This window comes from Camellia sinensis, chromosome 6 (genome assembly GCF_055761805.1).
Source record: "Camellia sinensis isolate YWXY chromosome 6, ASM5576180v1, whole genome shotgun sequence".
NCBI lineage: Eukaryota > Viridiplantae > Streptophyta > Magnoliopsida > Ericales > Theaceae > Camellia > Camellia sinensis.
The window spans coordinates 191,212,556-191,218,511 of NC_138966.1; positions in this window are offsets into that span (position 1 = coordinate 191,212,556).

Consider the following 5,956-nt stretch of genomic DNA (forward strand, 5'->3'; position numbering starts at 1 on the left):
CCTATCTTTGCTTGCTGTTTGGCCATGATTTGTACTGTAAAAATGCTTATTTTGAGGCTGCCTTTCTTCTGTCTTTTCATCTCGTGTACCAATTATGCATGCTTTGTATAGCTGTAGTTCATTCTATGCGCCTAATTTGCATTTCGGGAGAGATTCCATGCATCGGGTGTGTTTTCGCCTCATTTCGGGGCTGTTTTCCCCCACTTTTCATTGCTGAAAATCCATTAGCATGTTTTCATATCATTTCCATGCCATTGCATTGCATATACCATTGCCTCGGTTTGCGTGCCCGTGTGCACGCATTTCGAGGCACTTCATTTTCATCTATCGGCCTCTTATGTGACTGTGGCTGAGGCTCTCTCATGTTAGTATAAGTCCATGTTGCATTCTATGTGCCATTTTTGCCATATTGCATTGCATATACCATTGCCTCGGTTTGCGTGCCCGTGTGCACGCATTTCGAGGCACTTCATTTTCATCTACCGGCCTCTTATGTGAGTGTGGCTGAGGCTCTCTCATGTTAGTATAAGTCCATGTTGCATTCTATATGCCATTTTTGCCATATTGCATTGCGTATGTCATTTTCTCGGTTTGCGTGCCCGTGTGCACGCATTTCGAGGCATCTCATTTTTACAGCATAGTGCATACTAGGTTGTATCTTAGATCGCATTCTGTCATTTTCTCGGTTTGCGTGCCCGTGTGCATGCATTTCGAGGCATCTCATTTTCATAGCATTGTGTATGTTAGGATTGTATCTTAGTCGCATTTCATGCATGTCATGCATATTGCATCGTGTCCGGGATAGGAGTTAGCCCGGGCACGGGAAACGAGGTACGTTTCGTACTCCGAGTGACGGAATGTCTCTCAATTCCCCAGTCACCGACACTCCGGATCACCCATGATGGAGTTAGGTTTTGTTGTGTTTATACGTGCATCCATTCTATATTGAGTTGTGCAATTCGACTCCTCGGCCATCATGCCTCGGTATGCGTGATTGGTGGCACGAGGATCGAGGCATGCATATATCTATGAAAATACATTGCTATGCCCCTTTCCTGCTCTCTGTTGCAGCAAAAGGAAGAATCAACAACTTTTCGGAGCTTGGCACGCGTTTCAAGAATAACTGCTAAACAGAGGCCAATTGGGGCATCCCGGTGGATTTCCGCGCAAGACAACCCGGACATGCATCATTCATCAGAAGCAAGGCAATCCCGGGCTTGCACGCCAATTTTACAGTTTTCTTAGTTAATTTATTAATTAATTAGGAATTTGTATATTATTCGGACTGCAATATTTGGACTGTAATATTCTTTTATTCGGGACTGTATATTTATTCGGACCCTCTGCGCGAGGGCATAACTGTAATAAGTGTGCGTGTGTGTGTTGTATGTCTTCCAACCCCACGTCTTTCTTCCCTTTTATTTATCCGCTTATGATGGTTAGATTAGGGCATATTTCAATTAGCATACAGTATGATAGCATGTTTGCATTCATTCATCTGTTTTGCATGCACCGGGCTCGGCGCACCATACTAACTGCATCGTACTTTCAATTCCAAATTGAATGCATGTTAGTTGTAGCATTTCATATGCCATGTTTAGAATAGCCGAGCCTGCTATAGTTGCATTTTTGCATGTGTTGCATTAGGCATTTTTGTATACTTAGGAACATGCCTGATTTCTAATGTAGTTTCTATTTTGGCTTGGAGTACTCGGTAAGTTCTATGCTTTAGCATCCTTGCATGCGTGTGAGTGACTGGCATGAATAGCATGCTTACCATGAGGCTAATTGCTTATGTGATATAACTGCCTGAATGCCTGTGGGTGAAGGTTGGGTTATTTGGATTGGAACAATTCATTCACTGTGTGTTTTAAGCCCACTAGATAGTGGCAAAACCATCTTTTCTAAGCCCATCTGCGGGTGGCAAAATCTGCATTTTAAGCCTACTTGCGAGTAGCAAACCATCTTTCAAATAACAAGCATGAAATGTTTTGTTCCAATTCGGGCGACCCAGTCTATACTTATATGCTGTGTGCATCACATAGTAACCTAGGCTAATAACCGGAATAAGGACACACAAAGTTTTCAAAAATAGATATCATGGTTAGTAGAGGCCGATCTTTGATCGGGCGAGCGGGGGTGCTCACGAAGTGACCTTCCCCAATCGTACCCAAGTTCCCGAGCCGAGGCAACTTTGGTGATGACGGACACGTGGCCTTTGGCACCGAGTCAGGGTTTCCTAAATTTCCCATTAAAAAACATTTAGGTAGCGACTCTGTATCTGGCAAAGCAGTCCATGTTTGGCACTTCTTTCAAAAATCAGTTTTCTCAAAACGATTTGCCGGATTTGGACTCTTTGGTTCAGACTTAGAACCGTGACAAATTTGAGAGTCCTGAGCTATAGTGACCCCAAAATGAACGGAACGGGAGCTCGTTCCTCCCGGGGCGTTCGGGGACGTCTACAGATGTTCGTTTAGGACAAGATTTAAATTTGGGCCTATTAACCTAAAATTTTTAGAACTGGACCTTTGGCGTAAGTGCCCATATAACTACACCAATTTTATAAAATTTATTGCATTTTTACAAACCTCAAAAATTATAATTATAATTTACCTACGAAAAATTGCATGGTGCAACTGAAGAACCATTCATGGTGGAGTTAGACAATACATTAACCATAGAAGAGAAGACGGTCAAAAATACATTATTACTCTAAGTTTTGTATTGGAAAATATTTGACTATTTCTCAATGATTCTTTTAATCAGATATTAATTAACAATTTTAATGATTTTATTGTTGTATAGGAGGATAGTTATAAATCTTATTTTTTCTGTCAACTCCATTAAATGACAAAAACTCACGAGTGTATTTGCAATTCCCAAAACCACAATGGATAGTCTGTATTTAAAAAATAATCTCCAACATATACATATGTATATATTTTCCTTTTGAACAATGCTATGTGCACCAATTAATGTACTAACTAGTACACCAATTGATGATGTGACATAATTTAAGTAGTTTTTGATATATTTAATTTAAATAACGAGTGGAGTCAATAATAACGTCAAAACTAGTATAGGTTATACCACCGTTTCCTTTTTGACAAAACTTTAAAATGATAATTTTAATTGGCCGAATAAAGATGGATATGGGTGCAGTAGAACCATTCATCATGGAATTAGACAACAAGCTAACCATATACAAAATTGGGCAAAAAGACATTATTATAACCTTTGAATTAGAAAATGTTAGACAATTTCTCAATCACTCCTAATAATATATTTTATATAGAGAAATAGATACTGTGTGTGCTGATTTTTGACCACACTGCCAAACAGGTACTCAGCTGGAGAACACCGTCATAATAGATCTTACCTGAACAACCTATCACAGAAAGATAAGACTCCGACAGTGGTTCGTCCACCCGGGAAAACTCCGACGATCAAGTCAATACACAATTATCTCTCAAAGATAGTAAACAGTGCTTAACTCACTTAGCCAGAATACAAAAAGTGTACCTTAGACCCACGAGGGTGCTTTACTTTTATAGTTAGCATTAACCTGATCCCTGTAGAAGCCTAGCTTTAATGGACTCTGGCTCAATGCTTATCCTAGACTCCCTGCCAGATAGAGATAAATTCCCTAAGAGCCTTATCTTTATCTAGACTGAGGTCTTTCCTCATTCTAGGACTCTTGTCCCTTATCCGTTTTTCTCGGATTCCAGTATCTCCACAGATAACCTCGGCCTAGACGAGATCACCTCGGCGCCATAACCAAGACACGTGGCACCTCAGCTGACACTTCGGTGTCACCTTGGCCACGTGTTTGTTATTCACAAAATATGCCCCTACAACTACACCCTAGGTTCTATTACCTCGGCATCCTGAGGTGATGGAACCTATACCGTTTGTCCATTTACCACATCGGCTAGGACCTACTCCATCTTTCATGACCGAGATCATCACACAACAGCTTCACATGACCAAGACTTTGCAGTCTACTTTATCAATGACCAAGAACCAAGAACCAAGTTCTTTTAAGTTCCTTAACCGAGATCGTCCCTCTGGCTGAGGTTCTGGCCCCATTAAATCAAGAACTCCAAGAGTTCTATCTGTGCATGAGCTGTCACGCACGGTTTTCTCAATCGTTTCCACCACGCGTCCCCCTCTCATTGATTCGTACCTGACATGCGCCATCAGGTCGCGTCGCTTCTATGCACGCCGCTTGACAGACACATTGTCCAAGGCACATTATTACGATTTGCCGTCTTTTTCGTGTTTTAACAAAACATTTTTCTCTCTCCATCTCTTCACTTTTGCATCCTTCGTTTTCCCTCTGCGTTCAAGTTTCTCTCTCTCTAAACAAATCCTCCACCTCCATTGCTATCGAGCTCTCTACAACTATACGCCGCTCACCTCCTCCGGCGAAGCTTTCTCCATTCTACTCACTTATTTCCACCGTATGACTCCAGCGAACCTCAGCCTCAGACCCGACTGGTGAGTTCTTCGTTTCTTTTCATTTTTCAATTCCAATTTTTCATGACTTGAATATGTTTCCATCTATATCATAAGTTCATTCTGTTGCCACTAGATTCATTTTCATGGTTATACTTTGTTTCTTTCTTTTCTTCGATTATGAATCAATTCCCTGTTCTTGAATCTTATATCTTGTACCTATATAGTCTTTTATGAAAAATGCCAATCATGTGCTTTTGCTTTGACTTTTGCCTACTGTATGAGTTTTTGCACATTTGCACACACTCACTCTGCGTTCTTGAATTTCTTGAGTCTGAATCACGTTTTCTTTTCTGTTTCTCTTCCTTTATTTCTAGATTTTTGTCTCTGATTCCTATATCTGCATAGATTTAGGCTTGGGTTCGGATAGAAAAATCATATACTTAGGAAAATTGAAACAAACTCCCCTAGATCTTAAAAAACCTTTGCCTCCATTCCTGTTTAGGGTTTTAGCCGAGGTCTTCCAAACCCACATCACCCACTCCCTTCTGAAATCTTACACCTTCCTCTTTTAGCCGATGTTATGGGTATGTTCAGGTGGAAGGTAGACACCCTAGAAAAAATTGAGTGCTTTAGGAGAGAGTTTTCCATCCCAGCTGATGTTCACCTTAGGCTGGCAGGGGAGGAGGATTCCATCATGCCTGATGGACACTCCATGCCTTTCCCCATAGTCACTTTCATAGAGTATGGGCTTAGGTTCCCTCTAAACATCCTCTTCTGACAAGTCCTTCATTATTACAAACTTAACCCAATGCAGCTGGCTATTAACTCTTATAAAGTCATTAACGGTATAATTGCCCTAACTAGCTGAGAAAACGCTAGGATAACACTAGCCGACATCTAATACTGTTATACCATGTGTGGCCTGAAATCCAAAAAAGGCTACGTCTATTACCTCAAGTCGAGATCCACTGAGTACAAACTCATAGCCGACCTCCTAGACTCCAACAAAGGTGCTGGATATTATTATTTCATCGTCTCGGGCAATTGGGAGTTCTCACTTGATGACGACCTCCACCTCTACCCTTTGAGCTGAACAGTGTTTAAAGAGGGTAATGGTAAGAACCAAGTGTCACTTTTCATGCTTTTAAGTCTTATCACTTTATTCCATTTATATGTTCTAATGTCTGATTTTTGTACTTGTATCTCTTCCTCAGCCATCAAAAGACTTCCACAAAACCTTCTACCCCAGCAAGGACTTCAAGAAGCTGCTGGACTTGCCAGTTGACCAGCACAAAGCCTCTCTGCTGCTCAACTACATTCCAACCTACAAATCCGCGCTTTCCGACGTCCCCAAGAAAAGTTAATCTCCTCCTTCAACAACAACTCCCCTTACCACTTCATCACCACAGCCTAACCAAGCCTCAACTTCTAATCCAGTGGAGTAGCCATCAACATCTACTCGACAATTGATTCCTTCTGCCTAACATCAAAGTCG